The sequence below is a fragment of the Balaenoptera musculus genome, chromosome 8 (assembly GCF_009873245.2).
Source record: "Balaenoptera musculus isolate JJ_BM4_2016_0621 chromosome 8, mBalMus1.pri.v3, whole genome shotgun sequence".
Taxonomy (NCBI): domain Eukaryota; kingdom Metazoa; phylum Chordata; class Mammalia; order Artiodactyla; family Balaenopteridae; genus Balaenoptera; species Balaenoptera musculus.
In genome coordinates this window covers 96,825,563-96,846,928 of record NC_045792.1, presented here as the reverse complement: position 1 = coordinate 96,846,928, position 21,366 = coordinate 96,825,563, and the positions used below count along the sequence as shown (strand labels likewise).

Sequence of the window (21,366 nt, the reverse complement as noted above, 5' to 3'; positions counted from 1 at the left end):
AGCTGCAAGTCACTGATAAAGGGGGCAGCCAGCTCTACCACTTGAACAGAGACAGGCCCAGATAGGAGAGGCCACCCGAGTGACCTCTAGGGCCCAGGAAAGCCTCGCTGGCTTTCAGGTGATGTCCAGGCAGAACGAGGGAGGGATGTGCTGGAGGTGGTGCCCATGCCGAGGGCGGGTCAGCACCAGACTCTTCCCGGAAACAAAGGCTCAAATTCAAATACTAGGAAAAATCAATAGTCTCAGGATTACAACCAGCTCATTAAGCTCTGGGTAGGAGCTTTTCCAGGGTTCAAAACTCCCCCAAATGGGCAGGGATGTATGTCCTCCCAGACCAGCGGGCGACCTCCTCCCGAACCTGCCTGCACCTGACGCGTGTGTCCCTCCCTGCCTCCCAGACATGTTCTAGCAGGTTCTGGTCCCCCCACTTCGTTTCTCCTCTTCTCCTCCCTTCCTCCCCACCCTCCACACCCCCCCCCTTGTTCATTTCAGCCTTCAGGGAGGCAGGAGGCTGGGAGAAGAACACCAGGTTCCAGATGAGAAAGGTAATGTTCAAAGGAGACAAGATCAGCCCAAGGTCACAGAGATCGTGTCAAGAATCCAACTCACTCTCATAACCCCAACTTGTGTTCTTTCTACTGTCACAGCTACACACAGCCGGTCCTGCCGATGCTGCCCGTGAAACGTCTCCCCTCGCTGCACACCGCGCTCGCACCAGTGTACACACACACACACCCCGCTCCATCCGGCTCACTGTCACTCTACAGGACTGCTCAGCCTCTGGGCCCCTCCCAGGGAGCCCACTGCTATCACCTGGTCTCCCAGGAGCAGACGGCATGCCAGCCGGCTAAGAACTGGACAGAGCTGGGACCTACCGTTTTCTAGCTGCGCAGCTCACTTCATCTCATTGAACCCGAGTATCCTTATCTGTCAAAAGGGAGTAGTGAGGCTTCCCTGGTGGCGCAGTGGTTGAGAATCTGCCTGCCAATGCAGGGGACACGGGTTCGAGCCCTGGTCTGGGAAGATCCCACATGCCGCGGAGCAGCTGGGCCCGTGAGCCACAACTACTGAGCCTGCGCGTCTGGAGCCTGTGCTCCGCAACAAGAGAGGCCGCGATAGTGAGAGGCCCGCGCACCGCGATGAAGAGTGGCCCCCGCTTGCCGCAACTAGAGAAAGCCCTCGCACAGAAATGAAGACCCAACCCAGCCATAAATAAATAAATTAAAAAAAAAAAAAAAAAAAAAGGGAGTAGTAACAGACCCTGCCTCATAGGGTCATTTAAAAGAAAAGGAGCACATAAAGCTTGCCCTGGACTGGCCTGGTAAAGGCAGAGACACACACAGGTCTCCTCACAGCCCACCCTGCTCAAAGGCTCCAAACACCACTCCCCAGTTCAAAATCCTCCCACTATGAAAACATTTGTCCACATAAAAACCTGTACAGAAATGTTCACAGAAGCATTATTCATAATAGTTAAAAAAGAGGAATTAACCCAAATGTCCATCAACTCGTGAAAGAAGAAATAACACATGGGATGGCCCTATGGTGAATATTATTTGGCCATGAAAAGGCATGAAGTACTGATATACTCCAATAAGGATGGACCTTGAGGGAATTCCCTGGCGGTCCAGTGGTTAGGACTCTGCATTCTAACGCAAGGGGCACGGGTTCGATCCCTGGTCAGGGAAACTAAGATCCCACAAGCCGTGCAGTGTGGCCAAAAAAAAAAAAGATGGACCTTGAAAACATTATGCTGGGTGAAATAAGCCAGATACAAGAAGACAAATATTATATGATTCCTCTTATATGAAACACATAGAATAGGCAAATTCTTAGAAACAGAAAGCAAACTGATGGTTGCCAGGAGCTGGGGGAAGGAAGAAATCAGGAGTGATTGCTAATGGGTGTGGGTTTCTTTGGGGGGTAATGAAAATATTCTGGAACTCGATAACAGTGATGATTGCCTCTGAATATACTAAAAACAACTGAGTTGCACCCTTTAAAAGAATGAATCTTGTGGTATGTGAATTACATCTCAATACAGCTGTGATTTTTTAAATTACCATTAAAAAATATAACAACATAATACAACGGTTAATATATAAAATGTGAAAAGAAAATCCTCCTGTAATGCCTCATGCTCTACAAGACAGAGTCTAAATCACTCAGGCACCTGAGACCTGCAAGCCTGGCCCCAGCCTACCTTGCCACAAACATGGTGAACTTACCAAGCGTGACCCACCACTCATTCCCCAGAATAAGTCCTCCCCACTGCAGGCCTGGGCTCCCAACATTCACCCCCAAACAGCAACCAAGGTTACTCGTTTGGCCTTACTTCTGTCTCAGCTCCTGGCTGGTATTCTCAGGGCTGCCCCATCTGTGACTTGAAACTCACCCAGCAGCCCACCTTATCTCTCCCGCTAAACCAGAACCTCCCAAAGGAAAGAGATCTGGACCGGCCTGCTTCCCTCCTCTCTGTCCCCACCCCTCAGGCCACTGTTGTGTCAAAACCAAAAGTAGATCCCCATGGCTTCCTGTGTGCTAAATCCTTGATAACAGGGTTCTTAATCCTGACATCAGCGTTCCTCAGCACCCGTCAGACTGATTTACAGGTGGGGAAACAAAGGCAGGGTAGGGTAGGGAGGAGGAAGGGAGGAAGCAAAGGGCAAAGCTAGGGTTTGAACTCAACTTTCTCCGCCCTCTATGCTAGCACATACTGCCACTTTCGACATAGAATCAAGAAGGCCCAGATACCTAATAAGCACTCAACAATATTTCATTCTGCAAATGTCCATCTGACCGTCACATAATTCAAGTTTAAGGTTAGATACTGCAGAGCAGGCACCCCTAAAATTAGCTCTCAAAGTGAAATGAATACACCTGATTATCTTTGCAATCAGCTAATACCCAACTAGGCCCATCTGGTTTCTGGCTGCACTTAGAATTTTTCTAGGTACCACAAGACAAGTGCAGCCTGCAGCACAAAACACAGACAGTGACTTGACATTTTCCCGGAGCATTTTTTTAAATATATAATTAATTAATTAATTTTTTTTAAAAAGATCACACAGAACAGGTTCTACACGAGTCACACACGGTCAAAAAGCGGCGGAGGGCTTCCCTGGTGGCGCAGTGGTTGAGAGTCTGCCTGCCAATGCAGGGGACACGGGTTCGAGCCCTGGTCTGGGAAGATCCCACATGCCGCGGAGCAACTGGGCCCGTGAGCCACAACTGCTGAGCCTGCGCGTCTGGAGCCTGTGCTCCGCAACAAAGAGAGGCCGCGATAGTGAGAGGCCCGCGCACCGCGATGAAGAGTGGCCCCCGCTCGCCGCAACTAGAGAAAGCCCTCGCACAGAAACGAAGACCCAGCACAGCCATAAATAAATAAATAAATAAATAAATCTATTAAAAAAAAAAAAAAAAGTGGCGGAGGCAGTCACCACACAGCCCAGGTGGCGTGTCTGCAAATGCAAATATTAAATTTAAAATCTTTCCTTAAAAAATGATGACACCCAGCGCCAGCGTGGGCGTAATGAAACAGGCAGTCTCATGCATTCTAACGGCAATGTAAACAATGCACCCCTTTTGGAAAGTCATTTGGCAAGTGGTGTCAAAGAGTATAAAGATGCCTGGAAATTAATCTGGAAGAAATCATTTCTGTTTCACAGAAAAAGTGATAGCGTGAAGATATTCATCCCTGAATTACTTATAACAGTGAAAAACTGGCTGCTGCCTAAATCTCTAAATAGGAAAAAAGTGAAGTGAATTACACTACACCCAATCCATGCAGTATCCTGCAGCTATAAAAAAATTATGGCTCTATCATCCATTTATCACCATGGAAAAAAATGTGCTCTTCATTTAGCCTTCTGGCATTAAAGGATCTGAAATTGTCCTTGTCTGTGATCACAATTATTTTAAGTAAGAGACAACCTGGAATAAATCGTAGTTGTAACTACTTTAAAATTACAATAGTTCTGAGATGAGGAGAGATACATGACTTTTTTTTTTATCCTTTTTCTAGTTTCTTTTTTTTTTTTTCAATATATATTTATTTATTTATTTTGGCTGTGCCAGGTCTTAGTTGCAGCATGTTTAGTTGTAGCATGCAGACTCTTAGTTGGGGCATGCATGTGGGCCCAGGGATCAAACCCGGACCCCCCTGCATTGGGAGCGCCGAGTCCTACCCACTGCACCACCAGGGAAGTCCCCTCCTTTCTCCAGTTTCTAAATTTCTTTTAATATTGTTACAGTACTCTTATATAAATAGGAAAAAATAAATTAAAAAAAAAAGACCAAACTCATTTTGAGGCTTCTCAGTCTCACATCAACCCTGAGGCCTCCCCACCCCACAATACAGCAGCCACTTGAAATGCAGCCGTGGCTGTTCACTCTTCCGTTTATCTAAACAGGGCAGGGCTTCCCTGGTGGCGCAGTGGTTAAGAATCCGCCTGTCAGTGCAGGGGACACGGGTTCGAGCCCTGGTCTGGGAAGATCTCACATGCCGCGCAGCAACTAAGCCCATGCACCACAACTACTGAGGCTGTGCTCTAGAGCCCGCGAGCCACAACTACTGAGCCCGTGTGCCACAACTACTGAAGCCCGCGTGCCTAGAGCCCGTGCTCCGCAACAAAAGAAGCCACCGCAAAGAGAAGCCCGTGCACCGCAATGAAGAGTAGCCCCCGCTCGCCGCAACTAGAGAAAGCCCATGAGCAACAAAGACCTAACACAGCCAAAAATAAAAATTAATTAATTAATTATTTTTTTAAAAAAGAGAGAAGAGTCTCAGCATGAAAGTAAAAGAACCTAGCACATGGCTGGCACTCTATAAAGAAAGAAACCCTAGTTTCCTTCTCCTTGTGTCACTAACCCTATATAACCCTGGACAATCATACCCTTTCCGGGCCTCTGATTCCAAAAAAAGGTTTGGTCTCAGTGGTTCTCAACCCTGGCTACACATTAATACCACATGAAGAGTCTGGGAAAATAAAAATAAGACAATGATGCCGGGGATGGTGTGTGCCCACCCACACCAGGTATTCAAATCCCACTGGTCAGGAGTGGGAGCCTCCAGTCAGTATTTTCCCTCTCTCTTTTTTTTTACCCCCAATGAGTATCTTCTAAAAGCTCCCCAGGTGCAGCCACGGTGGAGAAGAGCCCACCAAAAGTGTCTTCTAAGGCCTTCTCCCCCTCTACGGTGTAAGTACTACCCAGGAGAGGTGCCTAAGGACAGAACGAGACACCTTTTGAGATAGCAAGTTCCTCCTAGCTAAAGAGAGTCAAGCAAAAATCACTTTCTCAGAGATGAACCCAAAAATTGGATACCCTTGAAAGATCCCTTCCAAAAGAGATTTTTGTGGTTTTTTGACTTGCTGGGTGACCCTTCAGTGAGCAAATCTTAGGCCTCAGTGTCCCAGCTGAAAGCAAAGACAGCAAATGAAACAGCCTGTGTGCCACCCCTTGCCTTTTTTGTGGCCGTGGCAGACATCACTAACCGATCCCAGCACTCTCTCCTGCTGAGCTAGGCCACTCCAAGTGGTCTAAGAATCCCTTCCATGCGGGGCTAGAGCAGCCACTATCAATCACTTGAAAATGGACACAAACTGCAACCCATTTGTCTTCCCTAGCCTAATGTCCCTAAGGTCCTTTCTCACTCTGACATTCTTTGAGGTGATAATCCTTTTTATCTTCCTATAAGCAATGATTAACTACCAAGTTGCCCGGCAATGAGCTCAGCTGGTTTGACCGGGAGATCACATGCTCTATCCCTGAAGGCAGGTTTCGCTTTATTTTGCTTTATTCTCTCAATCTCAGTTTCTTTTGTCCTCCCCAGGTGACATCTCTCCCCGCCACCAAGTAGCTGCACCCCCAAACATTTACTGAACGGGGCCTGAGACAGACTCTAAGATTAGATCAGGGCAAACCAGTCCCATTCCTGGAAAAGCTCATAGAAGCCGGTGCCCTATTGCTATTACTGATAGTTGAGACGATAATAATGACGCCAGCTGGCATTTATGGAGCACTTTCTCTATGCCAGTCAGCATGCCTGGCTGGTGCATGCTGGGGGCTCCCCATGCATTTTCTCATGGAATCTCAATCACAATCCTCTGAGGTATTTATGGTCCCCATTTGGCGCAAGAGAAAAGTCAGGCCTTGAAAGCTACTAAATCGTTGTTGATCACAAAGCAGCAGAAAGGAGATTACGGACCAGTCCCTTCACCTCTCTGTGCCTCAGTGCTAAAATGGCCATAATTAAAAGGATGAAGAGGGAGCCCAGCACAGTGGATGACAGTACAGTGGACAGCTTGGAAGAACTTGCTGGAATCTGGGTAAAAGACTAGAGCCCCTAAAAAGAGTATGTCCCAACCAGGTGTGACCAACACTGAGAGAGGAGCCCGTTTTTGGCTTCACAAAGTGATGTGTTCCTGAACAGCTGTGTGAATACCGATCTTTCAGAAAGCCAACCCTCCTCGCCCCGGGCAGGTACCATGGGCACCATGGCACCACCGTTTCAGTAGGTTTCCCGGGTTCTTCCTCCTGCCTCATTCCTGCTGGGCTGCCTGTCACTGGCTCTGAAGGCATTATCTCTAGGCTTATGCCCTGGGGCCTCTAAACACTCTAAAGGCTGAAAATTGCTCCAGGGAGGTGGTGGGAGGGGGAACTGAGCAGTGAATCCCTTTGTAATGGGATTTCCCTTTGACCCAGGTCTATCTCTTGTGTGGAACTTGGCATATCTGGCCTCACTCCTAATAAACACTAAGCCTTTCCTTCAACTTCACATCCCCTGCAGTAGAGCTCAGCACCACACATATCACATTAACACTGGCTTCCTGTCCCACCAGGCAGGGTGGGAAAAGTGTCAGTTATTCCCATTTTGTGGAGGAGGAGGACACAGGGAGGGACACAGGGAGCTTGGCCCGGGAGTACAGTGCTTGCCCCATCACAGCATCCCTAAAGAGCACTCACTGAATAAGCAGAGGTGGAACGTGAATCCTCTTCTGAGACCTAGCAATGTGGCTATTTGTCATATCTATAAATGCGCTTGTTAGTTTAGATCTACTGTCTCACAAGAGGAAGTCAGTGACACAATCACCTGGGCATGGAAGGACAGCTGGACCCCCCTACTAACTAAGACTATGTTACCCCCTCAGGGACATTTGGCAATATCTGGAGACATTTTTTATTGTCACAAGTTGGGGGAGGTGGGTACTGGGATCTATCGGGCAGAGGTCAGGGATGCTGTTAAACGTCCTACAGGGCACAGGATAGTCCCCCAAACAAGGAATTATCAGGCCCCAAATGCGGTTGAGAAACTCTGCTCTAAAGGAAAAGAAGCTGTCCCCAACCACACTGGGAGACAACCTCAAAGCCAAAATGCTGGATTCCAGGGGACAGCAAAGGCTAAGCGCTATATGTGCCTCTTCCAAAGGAAATCAAAAGGCTGGTCACAAACTCTGTGGTCAGACAGAGGCTGAGGGTCTGAGTCTTACCCCCACCCAACAGGAGGTCCTTTTTCTTTTGCAATGTTTACTGATATTTAATATGTGCTAAATACATACCTTATCTTATGTACCTCCTATAACAGCCCTAGAGCTGAGTCATATAATCACCACTACTTTATAGATGAGCAAATAAGGCAGAGAGGTTAAACAACATGGTAAAACAAGGAATTCCCAAGCAGCCTTCTTCCTCTAGAGCCCTAGCTCTTAACCACTGCACATACTGTCTCTCAGTCCCAGGAACAAGCCCAGAATAAGACGATCAACCAAAGTGACTTCAAGCTATCTGATGTCCGCCCTCACAGGGATGGACTCCCAGTAGCCAGATACAATGAGGCTGAATTGGACGTTATGACTGATTTGAGAGACACACATGTCTGAGCTATGAAAACAATTTCAGCGTCAGGTCTGAACTATAATAAGGATGCAGGATCAGAGATGGTTTTGGGTAGAGTGGTTTGCAGGAGGAGATGACCTTGAGGAATGGATTGAGGCATTAAGTCAGAAGATGGGTGCTTGATGAGGAGGCCAAGCTATATGCAGCAGGGCTAGGTATAGCAAACTAAGAAAGACAGGCTACCCAAGGCCTATCCCGAGGCCGTCGGTATGAGACACCCAAGAGTTTGGGGCTTTGAGACCTAACCCTGACCGATCTGAGACCTTTGGATTATGGCATCTCCCCCACCCAGGGGCCCCAAGCTGTACCCCCCCCCCTCCCCAGCCTCTGAGAGCTGTCACCATCAAAGACCCAGAGACTCTCTCTTCTGATTCCAGAAACCCGGTCCACCCATCCCAAGCTCTGACAGCCCTCCTGAACCACCAGAAGCCCCCTCCCCCTTTCAAGACTCACCCAGAGAACCTGTCCTTCAATCCGAAGGCCCTGGGGCTGCTTCCACTACCCTGTGCTTTGAACCCAGACCTCTCAGCAGGAAACATCCCCCTAGACTACACTCCAGCTTGCAGCCCTCAGCTCCCTTCGAGGGCTCGGGGGCCCTCACATCCTATTCTGGTCTCAGAAGCAGAGCAACCCACCAGAAGGTTTTTGTGGACCTTGAGCCTTTTTTCTCATTTCGAAGCTCTTAACCCTCCATCCTGTATAGAGACCTACATCCCGGGAGTCTGAGGGTTGAGCACCCTCCCCCAATCTGAGGACGTATTTCATACCACCCACCACCCCAGCTCTAGCTCAGGGCCCTCCCTTCCTTGGCCCAGGCTTGGAGCTCAGCTCTTCTCTATCTCTCCCATCCCAGGGACAGGCACACCCCTTTATAGCCTTAGCGCGGAGCTGATCCTCAGCCTTTCCCACTTTCGGCTCTGATACCCTAATACTCAGTCCTTGAACCCAGTCTCAAACTCTCAGCTCTTCACCCCGATCTGAGTTTCATCCCCCTGCCCAGGTCTTAGGCTCTCAATTCCTCCTACATCCGTCACTTGCACTCAGTACCCACACTTCCACTCACCGGGTCAGGGTCCAGCGAGGAATCCATCCCTGGGATATGCCCAGCCCCCTTTCCTCTTAGGATGAGCTCTCTAGCCCTGCAAAACAGGCGCAGATGCGAAGCACCCCCCAACCATACGAGCAGATCCCCACGGGAGATCCTGGAGGAGAGAGTCCTGGGGGTGCAAAGTAGATGGTCTGGCCTCACAACCAGGGTCACCTGACCCATTGTGCCACAGAGAGGGGAGCGGGAGGGGGCTCTGAAGGGCTGGGAGCTGCTGGCCACATGCTCCTTCCCACCCGTGTGACTCTTCTCCCTTGGAGACTCCTCGCTGTCACCTCCCCACCGCTGCCCCCCGTATGCCTTCTGGAAGAGGAAGGGACAAGCCCTCCTATCCAGGGTCAGAGCCTCAGCGCCCTGCCTTCTGCATGATCCCAAAGCACAACTGGTGAGGGGGAGGGGGCCGCCTCCCCCTGACTCCCACCCCCTGGGTCAGGCAGAATGGCTGGCCTGTGCTGCCTCCGCACACAGGAAGTCACCCTCCTTCAACACACTGCCTGGAGGCCTGCCTTCCCACCCCACCCTGGAAATCTGGATCTCCCTTGGGCAGTTTTCTATAAAGTCTGCAATAATCTCAAAAAAAAAAAAAAAAAGAAAGAAAGAAAGAAAGACAGGCTAGGCTGGAGAGTGCTAGATCTAAAAGATGGGATTAGTGCTTGTTAAGTATTTCCTGCCCGAAGCAAGGATTTGATGGATTGGGATGGCCTCACCACATGGAGAAAAGACAAACAGGACCATTACTCTCCTCCAGTAAAGGCTGGCTTTGGCTGGTTGTATGTTCCCTCTCTCTCTCATGATCTCCTGCTCTAGCTTAATTAACATTATTGTCTTTTAGAGATCGTTATGATTCAAAGTGAATATAGGCCCACATCTTCAGACGTGCCAACATGTCATCTTAAATAAGAGCTCCTGTCCTGCATCCTTACAATTTCTCTTCACACGGTAGGATTTGGTGACCACTCTAGACAACAATACTCCTGGGCACTAAGGCAGAAGTTGTTTGAACACCTGCACAGCAAGTCTCCTTAACCTTGGGCACATGGCAACTGCAGCCCCAGAGTCAGGAGGCATTGTGTTAATATGGGTGAGCTGGAAGCGAACATTTAAGCCATAATCCAGATTGGGTGCCTTAAACACCTTCCCTTCATTTAACCCTAATAACATGTGGCCCAGCAATTATTATCCATTTTCCAGATGATGTAACAAGTTCCAAGGCATGGCTGTAGAGAAGAACACAGATCTGGGTCCATGCTTCTGCTGACACCAAAGCCCACGCCCTTTTCAATGCTCCTCTTCTTATGGGACACCCTAAAGGCATGTCATCCATGCCCAATTTCAAGCTCTATGAAATCCAAATTCATTCACAACAGGAAAGCCAAGACCCCAACATGATGCCATTATTTCATTCATTTGATCTGGGCCAAGGCCCCAAAGTTTCAGGCAGCCTTTACCACTTATGGCTCCAGGACCTAAAATCCACAGCAAAATCACTCTTACCTCCTGTGGTTTGGGGAAGCATTTCATTCCTGCCATGTCGTGGCACTTGAGCAGCAAGTATCAATGTGCCTCCCATCCCACGGGAAGATGACCCTCCCACCTGTGAGAATGGCCCTCAAGCCTGCTGTCCTTCCAGGAGACTCACACACACCCTGGCCCATGTAGGCAATCCTCCCAGATCTCCCTGTGTCCCCCAGGAAACCCACCACTAGCTGGTTGAGGTTCTGGCACAGTGTGCGGCCATGGACCAGATTATAACTCTCTGGCCTCGGTTTCCTTCCCTGTACCTACACCATAGGATTACACGAGTTAATACATACAAAGTGCTGACAACAATTCATAATAACTATTCAACCTATGGTAGCTACTATTTTTATTATCTTCACTTATCCTAAGGCAATCATCAGAGATGTGTTCAGAGATTTAATCACAAAGTCATCTGAATAGTCTTTATTACAGCAAAAAGTTTTGGAAACAAACCAGACAACAGGATGAATGAGATAAATTAAGGCACCTCCATATAATTCAATGGGATGCAACAGCTGAAAGGTAGAGAAGGGAAGAATATTTACTCTCAAGGGAAAAATGTTTGCAACATATTATCACTACTTTACAAAATGCCCCTGAGAAGAGCAGAGGAGAGTGAACTCACACCCCCAGAGGGTCTGCAGGGTACAGATTTCTTTGTTGTCTCCTGTATTTGCTGAAATTTTTCTGGATGCAACTATGTTTGTTTGTTTGTTTAAAGAAAAAAAAATTTTTTTCAAAAGACTTTCTACTGAGTAACAGTGACCCTCCAGGAAGAAGCCTCATGTTTATGCTGTGACCTCCTGGGGTACCCCTAGGGATGCATCTAACCCAATAAAAAAAAAATGAAAAATATGAATTACAAAGCATGTGTAGGATGGAATCCTATTTTAGGAGAAAGAGATAGATAGAACAAGCATAAAAAGAGACAAAGATCACCCATCATAAAATGGTACCAGGAGTTAATTTCAGGAGAGTGGAGATTACAGATAATTTTGCTTTCCTTTTTTTTTTTTTTTTAATTTTATTTTATCTTTATTTATTTTTGGCTGCATTGGGTCTTCCTTGCTGCGCACGGGCTTCCTCTAGTTGCGGCGAGTGGGGCTACTCTGTTGTGGTGCGCGGGCTTCTCATTGCAGTGGCTTCTCTTGTTGCAGAGCATGGGCTCTAGGCGTGCGGGCTCAGTAGTTGTGGCTCACGGGCTCTAGAGCGCAGGCTCAGAAGTTGTGGTGCTCGGGCTCAGTTGCTCCGCGGCATGTGGGATCTTTCCTGAGCAGGGCTCGAACCTGTGTCCCCTGCATTGGCAGGCGGATTCTTAACCACTGCGCCACCAGGGAAGTCCCTGCTTTCTTTTTTATTTATCTATATTTTCAAATTTTTTATATTAAAAAAAAAGAAAAAAACAGAACTGACTCATAGGGGAATCAAATGAATCTCTGGATCAGGATCCTCCAGTCAACTGCGCTAACAGCCCCCAGACAGTGCAGATCACCATGAGTGGAATGAGGGCAGCATGGCCTGGAGGTAAAAAAAAAAAAGTCTAGGCCGTGAGTCTGAGTCCTCCACTGTCCACCAGATGAGTGAAGCCCTCAGAGCCCCAGCTCCCCTGAGACAGTCCTAAGTTCTCATTCAAAGTAGACAACACACTGGACGGTAACTGTTAGCTCCCTAACAAACCTATTTACCAAAGAACGCAGAGCATGGCCAATAGCTTGTCCCACTGGGGTGGTCCCCCCGAATTATCCAGAAGGGCAACTACTTAAATTCAGGCCTCCTCAGTCGCCAGTCAATCCCCTCTCCTCCTAAGGGCCTTCCTGGACCAGCCACTGCATAATGGTTTTCAGTCATATATGGGGGCACTGATTACGCACATTTGGGGACTTTATACTGGTTTTCCACTGTCCCTGGAAACAGACACCACCTCCATGCCCACCCCCACCCCACACCTACCATCACTCCATTCCCGATAATAATGGCTTCCAGGTTTTTTGGTAATGATTGACGCCATGATTAATTCAATTTATATGCAATTCAGTATATACACACACACATACACACACATATATATAACTGAAACAAGTTTCATAAAGGAATACTTACCCTTCCTACATACAGTAGATGCCAATATTTTCTTTTCTTTCGTTTTTTTTTTTTTTTTTTTTTTTTTTTTTAAGTTTTTTTTTTTAATTTATTGATTGCTTGATTGCTTGATTGCTATGTTGGGTCTTCGTTTCTGTCTTCTATCGTTTTTAATAGATAGAATAGAATATATTCTATCTATTAAAATCAATATTCTATCTATTAAAATCACTAAACTGATTTTATGACCCATGGTTTTAAATATACTGCTTTACAACAAGCAAGTCTATGATTTGGTTTTCTAAACCACACTTTAAAAGAACATTTTCTGGGACATATTAGGTAGACCCATATACAACTACCGGTATCAAAGGACCAAAAACAGTAATTTCATATGGTTCAACCTAATAATTATGTATGAACCAAACTAGGGGACTCAACTGCCCCATTTGCCTCTTGAAAGCTAATTCTAAATTTGACTAATGTTAAAAACTGGGCTACACAATGAATGTACATTATTATTGCGCAAAAGACAGATGGCACCTGAAATGGACTGGACAAGTCACTGAGGGTCTGAGCCACACCTTAAATGGGAATAACAATGACAAATTCACAGGGATGCTATGAGAACTGAATGAGTTCATATATGTTGAAGGCCTTGCAAACTATAAGGTAAAAATAATATTCTCGTTTTTGTAAGTAGTAAAGTATGCCAGTGTCTTGGCAAAATAAGACCACGAGTGTGGTCCATGCTTAGTGGGGAAGGAATAACCGCCATGACACAAGGACATGAAAACGTAGTAGCCCCTCAGCCAGTAGCAGGAAATGCAGCATCACCTTGCTGCCATGGAAACAGGGTCGCATGGTCCACACAGACTCCCTCAACTTCCCATCTCCTGCAATTAGAGCCAAGGATTATGTCTTTAAACTTTCAGTTGGTGGCATAAAATAAGTCCTCTTGGTCCTACAGAAAATGTCCCCAGAGATAGGAGGTGGCCACAGCCAGAGCTGGCCAGGTCACAAGAGAAAGAGAGACGCTCAAGGAGGACCCTGGTGCTTTAAAGGACATGGTCAATATTCCTGTGCTCTTTTGGGGCAAAGACCACACTGGCCATTCTTCAGTCATATCTTGTTCATTTGACCTATATTAATTCAATTATATTAACTTGTCAAAAGAGAAATATAATTTAAATTATACTAGCCGAGTAGCCTACACTGCTTCACATTATACATTTTAATATATATATAAACACATATATATATATGTATGTATACTATCCATTGTGGATTTAATCTCTTAAATCCAATTTAAAAATTTTTGTAACACAATTTTTACAATTCATAATTACGGCCTTTTGCCCTAACTTTAAAAATCTAATTCTTGAGAAAATGAAGCAATGTTCTTACATTTCTATATCCATTTACAAGAAACTTTAATATAATGTGATCCCATTTAACTTATCTAACTACCCTGTGTGAGAGGTACCACTACTACTATTAGCATTTTAGACATGTGAATGCCAAGGATCAGAAAGGTTAAGGCACCTGCCCAAAGCACACAGCTAGTTAGATGGTGGAGCTAGGAGTCCAATCTGGCAGGCTGGCTCTCAGGTCTATACTCTCTTCATCACCCAGGGGTCTTATTTATCTCTGAGTTCCTAAGGACAAGGGCTGCATCTAAAATAATTGGAAAATATATGTAAGTGAAACACAAATTAGAGACAAAGGACTAACTTCCTCAATTTCCAAAGCGCTGTACAAATTGATAACAAAAAGACAATCTTTTTTTTTTTTTAATGAACAGGGAGTTAACCCCCGCCCACCCAAAAAGAAGGAATTAATGCAAATAGCCCAAAACAAGAAAAAAATGCTCAACTAACTCAAAATTGAAGATATAACTAAAAGTAACAGGATACAATTTTTTACCTCTCAGGCTGGCACACATTTACAAATTTAACAATCCTCAATTCAGCTGAGAGTATGGAGAAACAAGACACTCTCCAAGCCTACGCATGCAGGTACAAACTGGGGAAAATTTAACAGCTATCAAATTTTTGAACGCATGTACCCTCTAACCCAGCCATCCTAAAATTAGAAATTTACCCTATGGATATTCCTGTGAAGGTTACAAGAAATATGTATCAAAGACACTCTCTGAAGCATGATTCGTAAAAAGGGGGGCAGGGTGTCTAAAAACAACTTAACTGTCCATTGACAGGAGAATGGCCAAATAAACTATGGTAAAGTCACACATCAGAATATTAGGCAGTCATTTAAAGAAATGAGTTAAAACTATGGGCACAGATATGAAATAATCTCCAAGATAACTAAGTATTAATAAATTAAAAGCCTAAGTAGAAAACAATGTATATATAATGTTTCCTTTAATGTAACTTTTTAAAAAGCTGAACATAGCTACTTGTCTACATCACATAGAAACTTTTTTTTTCTGGGAGGAAACCAAGGTTACCGAAGGGTTATCTCTTTGAAGAGGACTGATATTTTTCTAAATGTTACAGTTTTAGATTGGAGGGTTTTTAACCTGGGCTTCATGGTCTACTTTAAAGAGTCTGTGAAACCCCTGAAATTGGATACCAAATTGTAAATGCGTGCATTTCTTTTAGGGAAAGGATTCTTCGCTTTTGCATACCCTGTAAGGGTCTTAAACCTCTCCCTCCCCTGAAAGATTAAGAACCACTGTGTTGGACTCCGTATTGGTGCTGAGTTTTAATATTCACTCACTTCTTTGCTCAGAAGCCATGAAATAACACTAGACTGTGACCAGCACAGGCACTCAGAAAAACACCACCCCATCCCTGCCCTGGAGAAGGAGATAGTTTGTGGCATAATAATGACATTGTCTGCTCAAGCCTCAGAAATGGCAACAGGGGACAGCTTCCCTCTAACAGGAAGAAGGAAAAGTGGAACTGAAAATTATTTGCATGTTTAAAATTAGACCTTCTGTGGGAACTGACACTACTTCGCTTTCAAAGTGCCCCCCCATCTGCTGTCTCATTGCCACCACCCGTCACCCAGGCATTTACATGCCGTGGAAATTCTGAGACAACAGGATGACTATTAAGGAATCCTATCACTCATAAGGAAGTAATAACAAATTTCCTACAGCTCCCGTCTTCCAAGGGGTCACCAGAAAAGCCACTGGAAAGCCATACGAGGAGGTGACAAAATTGCTGTGGACTCCTCTGGTCTGAGAGACCTGCAGCTTCCAGGGATCTCCACTTAGAGACTCTCTGCCCCTCTCATGACCACTCCTTCCCTGGCAAATCCAGTGCCAGCCCTTTCTGTGGAGGGGCAGCAAAGACATCACATGCACGGCCTGTATCACACCTGTGACTGGTTAGCTGGGGGTGATGAGAATGATGTCAGCCCCACAGCCTGTAAGAGTCACGAAGCCAGGCTGCTTCTCTTGCTCATCACCAGGGCCTCCACTCAATGCCTGTCCCACATCCAGTATGTCCCCAATTTAAGCAATTTATCACATTTACACATGTGCCATAACCACACCATCTTTATATCATTCTGTACCCGATATTTTTCTTTAGCTTAACTTTTTATTAAGTTTAAACAAATGTATTTACCATGACCCTCACGGGTTTGACATCTCACTTATAATTTTTTTACTAACGCTCCCCTAAAATAAATAATTATTAACATTTTTCTATAATGTTTTGTGAGCCAAGTTCATTTTGCACACCACTAGGGTGATTCCGCACCACTGTGTGGGAGACACGTAATAAATATTTGTTACATGAATTAATGATTTGAAGCCCCACCTCCTCTCCGCAGATAGCAGCAGCCACAGCTAGCAACTGAGACTCGGAATTTACAGAGCAGTTCCTCTTCTGTCTTACTTGATCCTCTCAGCCACCCAGTGAAGCAGGAAGTATTAGTCCCATTTTCCAGATAAGGAAATGAGGAGTCACAGAGGTTAAGTGGCTTGCCCAAGTTTATGCAGCTACTGACTGGCTGAGCGAGGACCTAAACCCAGGTCTTTCCATCCCAGATCCCATTCTGTCTCCTCTTAAGCAGGCCTGCCTCACATACTCAGGCTCCCAAAGAAACATGAGCAGGAAAGGGGGTTCCTGGGCTGTCTGTGTTACAAATGGAGTAGATTCTACAGGGTTTAGAACGCAGAGAACCCAAAATGACTCCCTGCCCCATGAGGGTTCAGGCCCCACAAGACTGTCCTTCACCACAAGTCAGTCACCTCCTCTCTTTTTTTTCCCCTCGTTTTTTTTTTTTATTGAAGTATAGTTGATTTACAATGTTGTGTTAATTTCTGCTGTACAGCAAAATGATTCATTTATACCTATATATACATTCTTTTTAAAATTCTTTTCCATGATGGTTTATCACAGGAATATTGAATATAGTTCTCTGTGCTATACAGTAGGACCCTGCTGTTTATCCATTCTGTGTATAATACTTTGCATCTGCTAACCCCAAACTCCCACTCCATCACTCCCCTACCCCCCACCCCTTGGCAACCACAAGTCTGCTCTCTATGTCTGTGAGTCTCTTTCTGTTTCATAGATAGGCTCATCTGTGTCACCTCCTCTCTTAGTTGCACACTGAAGACTTTTGTAAAACACATGAATTCTTCCAGCACAGGACAGTAAACTGGAGCAGCAGAGATGGCAAACCCACCTCTGCCATATACTAGTTATGAATCTTTGGTAAGTTCTGAACCTCAGTTTTCTCCTGGATAGAACGGGATCAGGGAATTCCCTGGAGGCCCAGTGGTTAGGACTCAGTGCTTTCACTGCTGGGGCCCAGGTTCGATCCCTGGGCAGGGAACTAAGATCCTACAAGCCACTCGGTGTGGCCAAAATTTAAAAAAAAAAAAAAAAAATTAAAATAAAATAAAATGGGACCATGAACAGCACCTACCTCTCAGTTATTTCTGCAACGGTCAAATGAGATAATGCATTAAAACCCTTAGTGCCTGCCACATATAAAGTTACCTATTAATTAAAGTTATCAGCAGCATTCTATTAGAAGGGAAATGCACAGAAAATTGCCTCTTACCCTACACTCAAAATAATTCCCTTGGCCAAGCAGTGAATGAACTAAGTAAGTAATTGCTGATGATGTGCTGGCTAAACCCAGGCTTACAGTCATTCAGCAACTCTACCTGGGCCTCAACCCCAAGCAAAAATTACTTTTAGGAGCTAAATAACCTCTTTGCTGACCGAAATTGCTCGCTCAGGAGCCAGGATTCTCTCTGCTTAGGAAACCTTGGGTGTTCTGTGGTTATCTTTACCGTGGGGCTAAACTTGAAGTCGGCTCAAAGTCACAGTCTAACCATAAACCAATTTGCTGTTTTCTTAAATTGTCTGCAAACAAAACATAATCGTTTGGTTTTTCCATTGTTGTTCTGAAGCAAAACAAAAATATTTAAAGTCACGCCTATGAGAATTTAACAAGGAATTTCAAGGGGAGTCAAAATATTTTTTTGTACCCTGGATGAAACAGGTAGGTAAGAGGGCTTAAGGATTAGCTACAGTAGACAATAAACACAAACAGCTATTATTCACCAGGAAACAAAACACAAAGGAAAAGCAAATCCAAAACACTATAAGACCAACAAAACAGCTATCAGTCACCAGTTCTTTGTTTTTCATTTTAAAGCAGCCCACTATCAAGCTGATTTTATAAAGAACCTGTCAGGACTGCTTTTCTCCAAAGAAGGAGGCAAGGGGGAAAAACTGCTTTGTCACATTGCCTAAAACATACACACAAACCAAAATTAGTGGGCAAAAATGCTACAAGAATGGGTGAAGTCACTGCACCCAGCAAAGTCCTCATATTGGAATCATCTCTGGCCATCCTTCCTGTCTTGGAGAAGGGGAATGAGAAGCCAGGTTTAAAAATTGCTTTTTTGGGGCTTCCCTGGTGGCGCAGTGGTTGAGAATCTGCCTGCCAATGCAGGGGACACGGGTTCGAGCCCTGGTCTGGGAAGATCCCACATGCCGCGGAGCAACTGGGCCCGTGAGCCACAATTACTGAGCCTGCGCGTCTGGAGCCTGTGCTCCGCGACAAGAGAGGCCACGGTAGTGAGAGGCCCGCGCACCGCTATGAAGAGTGGCCCCCGCTTGCCGCAACTAGAGAAAGCCCTCGCACAGAAACGAAGACCCAACACAGCCATAAATAAAATAAATAAATTTTTTTTTTTTTTTTTTTTTTTTTTAATAAATAAATTTTTTAAAAATTGCTTTTCCAGCCCTACTAAGCATTGAGTCTTCCAGCATCTCAGCTTCCTGGCTTCCATACCCATCATCATTAATGCCCAGAGCTTCATCTTTTCTATAACTTGGCCATTTTTTAAGCTGCTACAGTTGATTCCATTTTAAAACACACACCATCCAAGCCTTACAAAACCAACCAAGTGTTAGGGAGGCAGTCAGATAACTTCACCCACATTTCCTATATGTATTGTACAAGCTTCAGAAATCTCAAATATGACTTTCAATCTCAAATATGAATCGACTTTGAAAAACTCAATTTACACCCACAGTTTCAGGAGTACACAGTGAGGCAGGGCTGTGCCTATAGTAAAATTAAGAACAAAGAGAAAACATGGCCAAAAAAACAGCATCATGAAAATCTGAGGCACAGGCAAGTGACACAGGTTCCAGTCCCAGCTCCTCTACAGTCTTGCCAGGTGACCTCAGCCCAATGCTGTCTTCCCTGGGCCTCAATAGCCTTATCTAAAAAAAAAAGAAAGAAAAAGAAAAGAAACAAACAAAAGAACAAAGAAAAAGGACTTTGAGCTATCTTGAAGTCTGGTCCAGCTCAAAAACGCACTGATTCCCTGAAATACCCAATATCAAAATAAACCGTCAAATGTGGATTTTGAAGATGCTTTTTCAGAGAGCCTTTTAGACTTCCTATTTTATAATGTATCCAAAAATGAGAAATAAAGAGCCCTCTTGAGTTTCTACGGGACAAATTAGAGAGGAAGGAAATATTTGAATAGGGGACAAGTGTAGCGTGGCAAGATGCTATTGAAACACAAGGAAGGATTGGGCAAGAAATAAATTTACCCAAGAAACTTTTCGCTGATTCAAAGCACAGCTAGCAACCATCAGGGCCCAAGCAAAACCATAAATAATATAATAAAATATATATGTACCAAAGTAAACTAAAAATAAATGAAGTACTTCTTTAGCATCAACTTTGGTACAAGAGATCTTCAATATGAGGCAATATTTTTTTAATCTCATATACTATTCTCCATGAATTTCCTTACAGGGTCAGGGAGAAGACAGTCCATACACACTGTACGTTAATGTTAACCCCATCTGGACACACTTTAATGTTTACAAAGCTCTTTCAGACACTGGCCAGTGAAAGTCCCTCAAACAACTCTATGGGGCAGGTGGTCCCATGCTACAAAAGCTATTAACTGAGGATGGAGGAGACGGAAGAGCAAGTCCAACCTGAACCTGGCCCTGGAGCTGGTCTTCTGACACCTAATCCAATATTCTCTGCAGGAGGTCACAGAGCCTTCCAGGCCTTCAGGAGAGCCTGTTCAAAAGCCTGCCGAGGAAAACTGCGAGGGGACATTGGCAACCAGAGCGTCCTTTGGGTGCTGAGAGTTATCGCAGCCCCCAGGCCCCAGCTGCCTTCTTGTCCTGCCTGCTGGGCTGCATTGCTGCCCCAAGGCTGATGTTTCTGCTCTCAGACAATCTTTTTATTTGTGCTTGAAAAGTTTTCCCTCGTAATAACCTACAATGGAAAAGAATCGAAAGTATACATATAGATACATACATATATATGTATACCCGAATCACTTTGCTGTACACCTGAAACTAATACAATATTGTAAATGAACTACACTTCAATTTAAAAGAAAGAAAGAAAAAGGAAGGGACCTGGGAAAAAAAAAAAAAACAGTTTTCCCTGAAGCCAGGTTCCATACCCAGCCAGTAACTCACTTCCCAGGTTTTCAAACATCATGTCCTCAGAGCCGCTGTCTGCATAAAAGAAGCAAGGTTTTTCCTTTACAAAATGCACAACAGGGGTATCATCAGGGCCCTTTCCACTGCGAGTTCAAGACCCTAGCAGTCTCCTAGAAAGCTGTGAGGACGAACCCGCTGGCTCAGCTCCCGCCGCAGGGCTGGGTGATTCTGCTTTTTCACTTCTCTCCTTCCAGTTCCCTATCTGTGAAATGGGGACATCTCCCAGCTGCCCGGCCTCACCCCGTGGGAACACCGTGAAGGGGAAACAGCGCTTTCAGAAAGATCGTCACCAAAACGGCAGGCACAGCATTATCTGAAAAGCGAAGCTAGAAAACAGGGCGGGGAGGAGGGGGAGCCGGCGCCCACAAAGCACGAACTAAGCATCCAGGGAAGCAAGCAGCTTCTCCGGGAAGAGGACCTTCGCCCGGAGGCACGCCTGCGAGTGGCCACCTTCTCCCGAGGCTGGGAACTTTCCCCAGAAGCAGCGCCCTCTGCCCGGAGGCCCCGCGCCTCTCCCACTGCCCGCCGCCCGGCGCCCGACCCTGCCCCGGCTCCCCGCGGCCGCCGCCGCTGCCCTTCGGCCCGGCCCCTCGGGCCCCCGCAGGCCGGGTCGGAGGTCGGCCGCGGCTCGGCCAGGCCCGCCCGGCTCCGCGTCGGGAGCCCTCCGCAAACACGCCCCCTCCGGCCGCCTCGGGCTGGCGAGCCGGGCCCGCGCCGGCCAGATGTGACCAGCTCGGGTCAGGGCCGGGCCAGAGGCGGCCTGCAGCCCGCGCGGGGCCG

At 46.0% G+C, this 21,366-nt stretch overlaps 1 protein-coding gene across 1 annotated transcript in view; it reads right to left on the bottom strand.

The window, feature by feature from the left end:
- The window catches only part of PTPRJ (protein tyrosine phosphatase receptor type J), a 166,336-nt gene that overhangs the window by 144,277 nt on the left and 693 nt on the right, over nt 1-21,366 (bottom strand). The gene's annotated exons all lie outside the window — the stretch shown is intronic.